The sequence below is a fragment of the Lithobates pipiens genome, unplaced genomic scaffold, assembly GCF_037356315.1.
Source record: "Lithobates pipiens isolate NorthernLeopardFrog02 unplaced genomic scaffold, aLitPip1_a1.2 Scaffold_8, whole genome shotgun sequence".
NCBI lineage: Eukaryota > Metazoa > Chordata > Amphibia > Anura > Ranidae > Lithobates > Lithobates pipiens.
This window is the reverse complement of record NW_027507903.1, coordinates 390344684-390358493: the sequence shown is the minus strand read 5'-3', so window position 1 is coordinate 390358493 and position 13810 is coordinate 390344684. Positions and strand designations below refer to the sequence as shown.

Genomic DNA, 13810 nt, shown 5'->3' with positions numbered 1-13810 from the left:
TTTTTCCTAGGTTATAAAAAAAAAGACCAGGATGTGGAATTGAGACTGCGCTAGTACAAGGTGCTGAAATTATATATATAAATATATATATATTAATAGCAATGGCCAGATCATATTCATATATATATATATATATATATATATATATATATATATATATATATATATATATATATATATATATATATATATATATATATATATATATATATATATAGCACACTCTTATGTAGGCTTCCACATTCCATATATAGGTGCCCAGTTCCCCTTGTGGCTGTGCACATCATCAGTTCAGGCTCAGAACACCCCGGAGGCATGTACCTAGTAGTGCTCTTTGGTGCCCAATGTGTCTGATGTTAACAGGAGAGTGGACTCCCCCCTATCTATTTTTCCCAAAGCTTTTTCCACCCTCCCCCCCCTTCTTTTTTTTGACAAGGCCTATGTACCCATGATCTTACTTTTATAAACACATATACTGTACTAAAGACATGTAATGATTTTAAATGGTATAATTCATACTGCGCATTCACTTACATTTAGGTGCACATGGTTTAGCTTTGTTTATAGAAAAAAAAAGAATTATGTGAGTACAGGGACAGATTAAATACTCCAAACACAATGCGAACACATGTGCAGTTAGGTGATATGCACACAGGTGTAGTAGAAAAAAAAAACTGGTATCTTACAGGCAGAAAGATTCTGTGTAAAAAAAAAAAAAAAAAAAGAGCATGAACTGGAAATTGTCTGTAAAATTCTGTCTCCATTCATCTAGCTCTGTTTTCTGTCCCAACATGTATTCATGTACATGTGTTTACATGCGTACACATCTAATTTATGCAGAAATAATGATCAAAGAAGCAGAATTTCCTACTTTGATTTTACGCAGCTGTACGCAGTGCAAGATTACTGAGCACATCACAGCTGTGCACACGGGGACCATACAATACTGGTAAATTCAGATCTGTTAAAACTAGATGCTGTATGGGTCTGAATGTAGCGGTTTTTATGTTTATGTGAATGAGTCCTTAAATACAGGTGAACTTGATCTAGGAAGCATGAAGTTTGTTTATACGTTTCATATATTTTTCCTGTATTTACATAAACCAAATGTAGGAGGCTAGTGTGAATGTAGCCTAAGACTGCACAGGTTTGCAAAGTGAAACCTTGGCACAGCAAAGCTCCACCTTCAATAATAAAAGGAGCCCCTTGCTGGGTGACATGCCTAAGACAGGTGTAGAGTGACAGTGGAAGCAGTGATCAGCTGTGTCAGTGCAAAGCTTGCTGCAACAAGGAGGAGACTGCCTGATCCCAGGGATTTGCACTGAGGATCTTGTGATTCTGTACATCGGAGATTACTGGGCTGAATACCTCCTCCTGTCGCTGCCAGGTGAATGATTCTGTATACTTATTTTATGGGTCTTTTTAGAAAAATAATCCCTGCTTGCTTCAACTATTGATTATGAGGGCTGACAATCAGGAGCTGGCAAATGAATAACTATTTGTTTTATGTGACCTAGGGCTTCAGAGAAAAATTAGATGTTCATGTGATTTGTGCCTATTTGTTTAGTATCAGAAACTAGAAAGATTTAGAAAAATGCTGAACTTGGTTATACTTGAATATTTTCTGTCCGATTGCTATTTAGAAATTGGACTGCTGCTAAAAGGAAACACACTTTTGCTATCCAGCTTCATCATGCCCATGATATGAGATTATAATTGGCCTCATTCAATTATGAACTCCTTTTGAATGCAGTTGCCCAAATCAACCCATCAGGATACAATCTGTACTGGTCTGACTTCAAATAAAACTAAAGGCAAAACTTTTTTTTCGTTTTGTATATAGTAAGGATAGAGTAACCCCTGTCAGTTTTTTTTTGGCATCTATGTTTCATTGGGGAGATTTTCCCTCACTTCTTGACCCATAACTAAAACAGCACGTTGAAGACTATCCCTCTATAATCTGAGGACAACCCAAAGTTTGTGATTTTAATAAAAATTAAAAAACATGACAAGTGTTCTAATTACTCTCCACTCAAAACTTAAAAAAATGCCTTTAATTGTACTTTCAATTTAGTGTACTCTTACATAGTTACATAGTAGGTGAGGTTGAAAGGTTGAAAAAAGTCCATCAAGTCCATCAAGTCCAGCCTACATTGGACTTATATTGTATATCCCTGTATGTTGCGGTCGTTCAGGTACTTATCTAATCGTTTTTTGAAACTATTGATGCTCCCCCCTGAGACTACCGCCTGTGGAAGGGAATTCCACATCCTTGCCGCTCTTACAGTAGTACGTAGTTTAAGGTTAAACCTCTTTTCTTCTCATTTTAATGAGTGGCCATGTGTCTTGTTAAACTCCCTTCCACAAAAAAAGTTTTATCCCTATTGTGAGTTCACCAGTATGGTATTTATAAATGGAAATCATATCCCCTCTCAAGCGTCTCTTCTCCAGAGAGAATAAGTTCAGTGCTCGCAACCTTTCCTCATAACTAATATCCTCCAGACCTTTTATTAGCTTAGTTGCCCTTCTTTGTACTCGCTCCATTTCCAGTACATCCTTCCTGAGGACTGGTGCCCAGAACTGGACAGCATACTGTAGGTGTGGCCGGACCAGAGTCTTGTGGTGCGGGATAATTATTGTTTTATCTCAGGACTTGATCCCCTTTTTAATGCATGCCAATATTCTGTTTGCTTTGTTGCATGCCATTGCTGAGCCTATCATCTACTAGGACCGCCAGGTCCTTTTCCATCCTAGATTCCCCCAGAGGTTCTCCCCCCAGTGTATAGATTGCATTCATATTTTTGCCACCCAAATGGCATTATTTTACATTCTTCTACATTAAACCATCAAGCATTTGCTATGTAGTCGCCCACTCCATTAATTTGTTCAGATCTTTTGCGAGGTTTCAACATCCTACTGAGAAGTTATTGCCCTGCTTAGCTTAGTATCATCCGCAAATACAGAGATTGAACTGTTTACCCCATCCTCCAGGTCATTTTATGAACAAAATAAATAGGATTGGTCCTAGCACAGAAACCTGGGGGGCATCACTACCCACCTCTGAGCATTCCGAGTACTCCCCATTTATCAGCACCCTCTGAACTAGCCCTTGTAGCCAGTTTTTAATCCATGTACTCACCCTATACAGACACACCATATTTTATACAGTAAACTTTTAGGGGGAACTGTGTCAAATGCTTTTGCAAAATCCAGATACACCACGTCTACAGGCCTTATTTTATCTAATTACAGTCCATATATCCAATTGCAGGGCATGACAGTTCCAATACTTGTATGTGGCTGAAAAACTTAAAAGAAAGACACCCCACTGATGTAATCACAGATAAGTGCCCCACCACCTCATAGAAAACATGCTTACCAGATAGCAAGCAAATTTGGGCAGATGACTTTAACCCAGCCCATGCCTTTGCTTTCCACGATCAGGATCCTGCAAACAGGTTGATATGACCCTCAATTAGATACCAAGAAATCAGTGGCTCCGTGGGAGATGATTTGACAATCAGCCCATAAAGGAAGAAATAATATAGACCATAGCATGATACTGTATTGTATACGGAACACCCCAGTGATATTTAACACAGACAAGTGAACCACCACATTACAGAGAACATGCTTACCAGATAACCCACAGGAATAAGCATATGGCTTTAGCCCAGCCTTGGCCTTTTACTCAGCAGGAGGTCCCAGGATAATATGAGATGATAGGTTCTCAGGCAAAATACCATATAATCCGTAACTCCATAGGTAGTACATCAAGAATCAACCCCAAAAAAATAAGGTAGACCATAGCGTGATACTGTCTACAACCCGATTTAATAAATCAATAAAAAAGTTTACACTTACATTTAAGCGTCTTAAAATCACATAGAAAAAACAAAGCCGGTCGGCTACAATTCAAGCTCCCGTCCTTCTCAACCAGATGGCATGGTGATGTTCTTCCTTTATCTAGATGGCAACTTACTTCTTCATAGATGGTTAAAAGATTGGTTTGGCAAGAACAATTCTTTGTGAATCTATGCTGATTACTGCTAATGATACCGTTCTCGTTACTAAAATCTTGTATATAGGCCCTTATCATCCCCACCAAAAACTTGCATACTATTGATGTTAGGCTAACTCATCTGTAATTCCCAGGGATGTATTTTGGGCCCTTTTTAAATATTGGTGCTACATTGGCTTTTCTCCAATCAGCTGGTACCATTCCAGTCAGTAGACTGTCAGTAAAAATTAGGAACAATGGTCTGGCAATTACTTGACCAAGTTCCCTAAGTACCCTTGGATGCAAGCCATCTGGTCCCAGTAATTTATTAATGTTAAGTTTCCCAAGTCTAATTTTAATTCTGTCCTCTGCTAACCACGGAGGTGCTTCCTGTGATGTGTCATAAGGATAAATGGTTTGGTTACTGAAGCCCCCCCAATTCCCTTGTGAAGACTGAGGAGAAGAATAAATTCAATACCTTCGCCATCTCCCCATCCTTTCTAACCAGATATCCTTCCTCGTTCTTTATGGGGCCAATATGGTCTGTCCTCGCTTTTTTACTGTTTACATACTTAAAAAATTTCTTAGGATTTTTTTTTACTCTACTCCGCTATGTGTCTTTCGTGTTCTATCTTAGCAGCCCTAATTGCACTCTTACATTTCTTGTTGCATTCTTTATAAAGTCTAAATGCTGATGATGATTTCCAACCCTGTATTTTTTTTAAGGCCTTCTCCTTTGCTTTTATATGCATTTTTACATTGGAGTTAAACCATCCAGGACTTTTGTTGGCTTTTTTAAATGTATTACCCAATGGGATGCATTGGATAATGCCCTTATTTAATATGCTCTTAAAACAAACCCATCTCTCCTCCATGTTCTTTTTTCCTAAGATTTTAACCCAATTCATGCCTTCTAACAAGGTTCATAGTTTAGGGAAGTTGGTTCTTTTGAAATTCAGTGTTTTTGTATTCCCCTTATTTTTTCTATTTGTGTGATTTATACTGAAGCAAATTGATCTGTGATTGCTGTTTCATAAACTATCCCTTATTTTAACACCCGTGATCAGGTCTGTATTGGTGGTAATCAGTAGATCCAGTAACGCTTTATTTCTAGTTGGTGCACCTACCATCTCAACCATGAAATTGTCCTACAAGACATATAGAAACTGGCGAGCCTTAGACAAATGCGTGGTTCCCTTCGCCCGATTATGATAACACTTCCCATCATTGCTGCTAATCCAACTTGTGATAGGAGATCTGTCTCCCCCTCCTGCCTCAGGTTAGGGGGCCTATAGCACACTCCCAGTAATATTTCCTGGTGACTGGTGCCCAGAACTGGACAGCATACTCTAGGTGAGGCCGATCCAGAGTCTTGTAGAGCGGGAGAATTATCGTTTTATCTCTCTTTGATCCCCTTTTTTACGCATGCCAATATTCTGTTTGCTTTGTTAGCAGCAGCTTGAGCCTATCATCTACTAGGACCCCAAGGTCCTTTTAGGTATAGGTTAGATTGGTTTCTGTGGGCTACGGCAGGGTAGCTAAAACATTTTTTTTTAGTTTTGAATAGGTTTGTGAGGGGTTAGAACCCTTCTTAGGTTTAATATAAAGTTTTCATACTTTTTATAAAGTGCCACAAAGGTAAATTAAATATGCTATGAAGACTATTTTCAATACAAGATGTATAATACATTTATCATGCTGTAGTGAATGCCCCACTGCACCCTCATCCCTTTAATAGAGCCCCAATACTGTGCCAAGCAAATATTTGTTTAAGTTAGAAGAACAGAAAAAAATAAATAAACAGAAACATAACAAATCAATTCTTGTTTTCTCTTCCATGTCAAACAAGGGTGGGTGATAAATTGTATTTTTTTCACCCCAACTACTGCCCTCACTCACAGGATATCTGCCCTTGAACAGGGATATTCCTATAACCTCTCTCAAGGAGCCCCACAAGAGCAAAAGCAAGCTCTACTGTGCCAATCATTGAGTGGGACTATGGGGGTTATTTACTAAAGGAAAATCCACTTTGCACTGCAAGTGCACGCGAAAGTGCACTGAAAGTGCACTTGGAAGTAAAGTCGCTGTAGATCCGAGGGGGACATGCAAGGAAAATAAAAAACAGCATTTTAGCTTGCACATGATCGGATGATATAATTAGCAGAGCTCCCACTCATTTCAGATCTACCCCTTGGGAGCGACCGCACTTCCAAGTGCACTTTCAGTGCAAAGTGGATTTGCCTTTCTTAAATAGCCCCATATGTGACCTAATATGAACAATCTTCATAAAACTTCTAGTTTCCCAAGAGTACATTTGCATTTTTCTGTGTATCTGAAAATAGTCGTAATAGACTTCAACTTAAATTTGGGAAAAATTTTGAATTTTGAGTTGTCACCAGAACAGGGACAGTGGAAAAAGCTTCTAATTGGGACAGTTGTTCCTTTGCATCACTTTGAAAGGGTCAAAGTTGAGTTGAGAGCCCATGGTCCTTGTAGAATCAGTGTGATCAGAGCACTCAATCTTCTGGGACACACAGCCCTTAGCTCACTGGACTAGTAGAGATCAAATCAGCCCTGCAGGTGTGTATCTACAGAGGCAGTGTGTGAGAGGGTTAACTACACAGCCAAGCCCCACCATTCTAATAGAACATCCCCCTTCAGGCTGCAAATAACAGCTATTCATAGTTTCATAGTTAGTAAGGTTGAATAAAGACACCAGTCCATCCAGTTCAACCTGAGTGAGTTGTCTACAATTGTCCCTATCACTGTACATTGCACATTGCACATTCACATTCACATTGGTCCCTACCCTCAAGGAGCCCACAATCCAAGGTCCTCATTCATATACTAGGGTCAATTTTGGACAGAAGCCAATTAACCTACCTGCATGTCTTTGGAGTGTGGGAGGAAACCGGAGGACCCAGAGGAAGCCCACGCAGGCACAGGGAGAACATGCAAACTCCAGGCAGGTAGTGTCGTGGTTGGGATTTGAACCAGCGACCCTTTTTACTGCTAGGTGAGAGTGATAATCACTACACCACTGTGCTGCCCCTAATATGATTGTTGGTTGTAACTAACTCGGGTACAATAAATGGGCGGGTGCCCATAGTTGGATCAAATCTCGGCCAGTCCCTTTTACACTGGCTGAAATTTGAGCCATCTTTGGCCAGCTAAAGTTCACCTTTGAGGAGGAATTTTAGGAAATCCCCCTATGTAATTACACATCCATAGAATCGTACATACCATAGTACATATCCTGACAGCACAAACATCGCTCAAGGTCAGTCTCTTGATTCCACCTCCACAAACACACTTCCAGGTGCTGGCCCTGTCCATCACTGGCTCCAAGTAGCAAAGAAAATCTGGTTGGCTGCATGTGCAGGGTAAAAACACCTTTATTTGGAAATATTTATAAAAACATCTCACGCTCACTTAGTGCTTAACCACTTAATGACCAGAAGGATTTGCCCACTAAGGACCAGAGCACTTTTACAATTTTGCACTGCACTACTTTAACTGGTAATTGCATGGTCATGCAATGCTGTACCCAAACTAAATTTGCGTCCTTTTTTCCCCGCAAATAGAGCTTTCTTTTGGTGGTATTTGATCACCTCTGGGATTTTTGATTGTTTGCGATATAAACGAAAAAAGACCGAAAATTTTTGGGGAAAAAAATATATTTTCTACTTTTTGCTATAAAAAAAAATCCAATAAACTAAATTTTAGTCATACTTTTAGGCCAAAATGTATTCGGCCACATGTCTTGAGTAAAAAAAAATCAATAAGTGTATATTTATTGGTTTGCGCAAGTTATAGCGTCTACAAACTGTGGTACATTTTCTGGAATTTATGCAGCTTTTAGTTTACAACTGCCTATCTCATTTCTTGAGGTGCTAAAATGGCAGGACAGTACAACCCCTCCCCAAATGGCCCCATTTTGGAAAGTAGACACCCCAAGGAAATTGCTGAGAGGCATGTTGATCTCATTAAATATTTTTTTTTTGATTGAAAAATGACAAAAAACAAAACACAAAGTTGGCACTGAAATTATATATTGCTCACACTTGCCATTGGTATATGTGGAATTACACCCCAAAATACATTCTGCTGTATGAGGATACCACATGTGTGAGACTTTTTAGGAGCCTAGCCCTAGCCCTAGCTGTACAGGACCCTGAAAACCACTGCATTCAGACTTAGGGCATAAAATGGTGATTTCACTTCCTCACTACCTATGAGGAGGCCCTGATAGGTCAAGATAGCACAAAACCCCCCCATATGACCCCATTTTGTAAAGTAGACACCCCAAGCTATTTGCTAAATCATGTTGTGTCCGTGGAATTTTTTTTTTTAGAACACAATGTTGGCACTAAATTATATATTGCTCAAACATGCCAGAAGTGTATGTGGAATTACATCCCATAATACATTCTGCTGCTTTTTTTGAGTAGAGGGATACCACACATGTGAAACTTTTTGGCAGTCTAGCTGCATACAGGACCCCGAAAACAAATAACTGCCTTAAGGTTTTTTAAGGGCGTACATTTTTGATTTCACTTCTCACTACCTATCACAGTTTCAGAGGCCATGGAATGCCAAGATAGCACAAAACGCCTCCAAATTACCCTATTTTGGAAAGTAGACACCCCAAGCTATTTGCTGAGAGGCATGTTAAGTATTTTGCAGATCTTACTTTTTGTCAAAGTTTTGAAATTTGAAAAAATAAAAATAAATGTTTTCCTCTTCTTTCTTCATTTTCTAAAAGAAATGGGAGCTGCAAAATACTAACCATGACTCTTAGCAATTGCCTTAGGGTGTCTACTTTACAAAACGGGGTCCCTTGGGGGGGTTTGTGCTATTTTGACATTTCAGGGCCTCCAAAACTGTGATAGGTAGTGAGGAGTCAAATCACCATTTTACACCCTTAGAAATCATAAAGGCGGTAATTGGTTTTCGGGGTCCTGTACGCGGCTAGGTTCCCAAAAAGTCTCACACGTGCTATCCTTGTACTCAGGAGAAGCAGCAGGATGTATTTTTGGGTGTAATTCCCCATATATCACAAGTAGCAACCCGGCAGACAGCAGAAATCAAATCATATTAGAGTTATCATAAAAATCTTACTTTTTTTATTAATATAATGTAAAAAAGTTGGCACAAGTTTAGGCCCAAGTATCAAAAAGTACGGCTTCACCAAGGCTGGCCTGTTGATAATCACAGTGATGAAATAGTCACCACACAAAAAGACACACAGACACAAGACAACAATAAGGACAATTAAAACAGAAAGGTCCGGATGCCGTGTGACAACACGCGGGCAGACTGTCAAATGAAACAGATCATCATATGGATAGTTCCTATAGGAAGAAGAAAAGCCTGATTAGCTATAACAGTAAATGACAGCCCGGCCGCGCGTGGCCCCAGGAGGATTTCAATAGAAGAAAGGAGAAAAGCTAGTGAAAGTTGGTATAATATATCAAAATATCATAAGAGTTAGGCCTGCTCAATGTATCATAGTAGTTAGCAGTTTGTGTCCTGATTAGTCCATCCTGAAATAGATCATGACCACTAGGGATGGCCGATCGTTTCACGGCGAATTTCGGCTGTTCGCGGTCCGTCTGATCGGCGGACTATTGCCAACATTCGCCCGGCGGACTTCCGTTGTTACTGTGTAAAAGAACTTTGACCTATGATAACACATCCATCATGGGTTACAGGACAGCCAATTGAGACATTACAGAACATGGACACTTGGACATTCCCCCTAACTTATAAATAGACCCGATCCGGCGGCCATTTTACATTCTTTCTTCTGTCACTATAGGGAGAGGTTGCTGTGTGGAGCAGGGAGAGACTGCAGTGACCCAATTCGCTAGCTATTTGGTCCACAAAAGTTCTTTTCAGGACTTGTAAAGGTGTTAGGTGTAGTCCAGGATATAGGTTTGAGGCACTGCTGTGCTACTGATTTTTGCAGCAGCCTGTCTTTTGTCAGTGTAGAGAGAGGGACAGGACGCTGTGTGCTGCAGGGACAGTCAGTTTAATCATTAGCTGTTACTATTAGGTCCACAAAAGTGCTATTCAAGTTATTGTTCCAGCAGCATCTGTTTTGTCAGTTTAAATAGGGACAGGCAGGAAGCTGTGTGTGAGGCAGTGAGGGACAGTCAGTTTAATCAGTAGCTGTTACTATTAGGTCCACAAAGGTTCTTTTCAGGACTGGTATGGTAATAGGCTTGTACACGTATAATATTCTTTCTTCCAAATATAGAAAGAATATTATACTTGACTGCTGCCCTTCTGCTGCAGTAGTCCTTTATCAGTATAGGGACTGAGGTACAGTCTGCTAATCATTCACAACCTACTTGTTCCACAAAGGTCCTTATAAGGACTGGTAAGGTATAGGGTACTACAGTACATAGGGTTGAGTGAGGTACAGTCTGCTATTCCTTAAGGACTGGTATAGGTCCACAATACATAGGGTTGAGGTGCACTACTGCTGACTGCTGCCCTTCTGCTGCAGTAGTCCTTTATCAGTATAGGGACTGAGGTACAGTCTGCTAATCATTCACAACCTACTTGTTCCACAAAGGTCCTTATAAGGACTGGTAAGGTATAGGGTACTACAGTACATAGGGTTGAGTGAGGTACAGTCTGCTATTCCGTAAGGACTGGTATAGGTCCAGAATACATAGGGTTGAGGTGCACTAATGCTGACTGCTTCCCTTCTGCTGCAGTAGACCTTTATCAGTATAGGGACTGAGCTACAGTCTGCTAATCATTCACAACCTACTTGTTCCACAAAGGTCCTTATAAGGACTGGTAAGGTATAGGGTACTACAGTACATAGGGTTAAGTGAGGTACAGTCTGCTATTCCTTAAGGACTGGTATAGGTCCACAATACATAGGGTTGAGGTGCACTACTGCTGCCCTTCTGCTGCAGTAGTCCTTTATCAGTATAGGGACTGAGGTACAGTCTGCTAATCATTCACAACCTACTTGTTCCACAAAGGTCCTTATAAGGACTGGTAAGGTATAGGGTACTACAGTACATAGGGTTGAGTGAGGTACAGTCTGCTATTCCGTAAGGACTGGTATAGGTCCACAATACATAGGGTTGAGGTGCACTAATGCTGACTGCTGGCCTTCTGCTGCAGTAGACCTTTATCAGTATAGGGACTGAGGTACAGTCTGCTAATCATTCACAACCTACTTGTTCCACAAAGGTCCTTATAAGGACTGGTAAGGTATAGGGTACTACAGTACATAGGGTTGAGTGAGGTACAGTCTGCTATTCCGTAAGGACTGGTATAGGTCCACAATACATAGGGTTGAGGTGCACTACTGCTGACTGCTGCCCTTCTGCTGCAGTAGTCCTTTATCAGTATAGGGACTGAGGTACAGTCTGCTAATCATTCACAACCTACTAGTTCCACAAAGGTCCTTATAAGGACTGGTAAGGTATAGGGTACTACAGTACATAGGGTTGAGTGAGGTACAGTCTGCTATTCCTTAAGGACTGGTATAGGTCCACAATACATAGGGTTGAGGTGCACTACTGCTGACTGCTGCCCTTCTGCTGCAGTAGTCCTTTATCAGTATAGGGACTGAGGTACAGTCTGCTAATCATTCACAACCTACTTGTTCCACAAAGGTCCTTATAAGGACTAGTAAGGTATAGGGTACTACAGTACATAGGGTTGAGTGAGGTACAGTCTGCTATTCCGTAAGGACTGGTATAGGTCCACAATACATAGGGTTGAGGTGCACTACTGCTGACTGCTGCCCTTCTGCTGCAGTAGTCCTTTATCAGTATAGGGACTGAGGTACAGTCTGCTAATCATTCACAACCTACTTGTTCCACAAAGGTCCTTATAAGGACTGGTAAGGTATAGGGTACTACAGTACATAGGGTTGAGTGAGGTACAGTCTACTATTCCGTAAGGACTGGTATAGGTCCACAATACATAGGGTTGAGGTGCACTACTGCTGACTGCTGCCCTTCTGCTGCAGTAGACCTTTATTAGTATAGGGACTGAGGTATAGTCTGCTAATCATTCACAACCTACTTGTTCCACAAAGGTCCTTATAAGGACTGGTAAGGTATAGGGTACTACAGTATATAGGGTTGAGTGAGGTACAGTCTGCTATTCCGTAAGGACTGGTATAGGTCCACAATACATAGGGTTGAGGTGCACTACTGCTGACTGCTGCCCTTCTGCTGCAGTAGTCCTTTATCAGTATAGGGACTGAGGTACAGTCTGCTAATCATTCACAACCTACTTGTTCCACAAAGGTCCTTATAAGGACTGGTAAGGTATAGAGTACTACAGTACATAGGGTTGAGTGAGGTACAGTCTGCTATTCCGTAAGAACTGGTATAGGTCCACAATACATAGGGTTGAGGTGCACTACTGCTGACTGCTGCCCTTCTGCTGCAGTAGTCCTTTATCAGTATAGGGACTGAGGTACAGTCTGCTAATCATTCACAACCTACTTGTTCCACAAAGGTCCTTATAAGGACTGGTAAGGTATAGAGTACTACAGTACATAGGGTTGAGTGAGGTACAGTCTGCTATTCCGTAAGAACTGGTATAGGTCCACAATACATAGGGTTGAGGTGCACTACTGCTGACTGCTGCCATTCTGCTGCAGTAGTCCTTTATCAATATAGGGACTGTTGTACAGTCTGCTAATCATTCACAACCTACTTGTTCCACAAAAGTCCTTATAAGGACTGGTAAGGTATAGGGTACTACAGTACATAAGGTTGAGTGAGGTACAGTCTGCTATTCCTTAAGGACTGGTATAGGTCCACAATATATAGGGTTGAGGTGCACTACTGCTGACTGCTGCCCTATACTGCAGCAGTCCTTTATGAGTATAGGGACTGAGGTACAGTCTGCTAATCATTCACAACCTACTAGTTCCACAAAGGTCCTTATAAGGACTGGTAAGGTATAGGGTACTACAGTACATAGGGTTGAGTGAGGTACAGTCTGCTATTCCTTAAGGACTGGTATAGGTCTACAATACATAGGGTTGAGGTGCACTACTGCTGACTGCTGCCCTTCTGCTGCAGCAGTCCTTTATCAGTATAGGGACTGAGGTACAGTCTGCTAATCATTCACAACCTACTAGTTCCACAAAGGTCCTTATAAGGACTGGTAAGGTATAGGGTACTACAGTACATAGGGTTGAGTGAGGTACAGTCTGCTATTCCTTAAGGACTGGTATAGGTCCACAATATATAGGGTTGAGGTGCACTACTGCTGACTGCTGCCCTTCTGCTGCAGTAGACCTTTATCAGTATAGGGACTGAGGTACAGTCTGCTAATCCCTAGCTACTAGTTCCACAAAGGTCCTTAAGGACTGGTATAGGTGTACTATTTGGTGTGCAGTATATAGTTGTGTAATACACGTATAAAATACTTGCACATACTTGACTTCCTCCTGGGGCTGCTTATTATGAGGGGCTCCCACCATCCCTGTGCTGTGCTGACTTCCTCCTGGGGCTGTACCTCTGCTGTGCATATTATGAGGGGCTCCCACCATCCCTGTGCTATGTTCATTATGAGGGGCTACCACCATCCCTGTGCTATGCTCATTATGAGGGACTCCCACCATCCCTGTGCAGTGCTGACTTCCTCCTGGGGCTGCTTATTATATGAGGGGCTCCCACCATCCCTGTGCTGTGCTGACTTCCTCCTGGGGCTGTACCTCTGCTGTGCATATTATGAGGGGCTCCCACCATCCCTGTGCTATGCTCATTATGAGGGGCTACCACCATCCCTGTGCTGTGCTGACTTCCTCCTGGG

General features: G+C 41.3%; 1 protein-coding gene across 2 annotated transcripts in view; it reads left to right on the top strand.

The window, feature by feature from the left end:
- Positions 1-1210: 1210 nt before the first annotated feature.
- The window catches only part of SAR1B (secretion associated Ras related GTPase 1B), a 240667-nt gene continuing 228067 nt past the window's right edge, over positions 1211-13810 (top strand). The window contains exon 1 of one of the 2 annotated variants that reach the window (XM_077473940.1): positions 1211-1387. The gene's annotated coding sequence lies outside the window, so the exon portion shown is untranslated. The remainder of the gene's footprint in view (positions 1388-13810) is intronic. The other variant, XM_077473941.1, reaches the window with a different exon arrangement.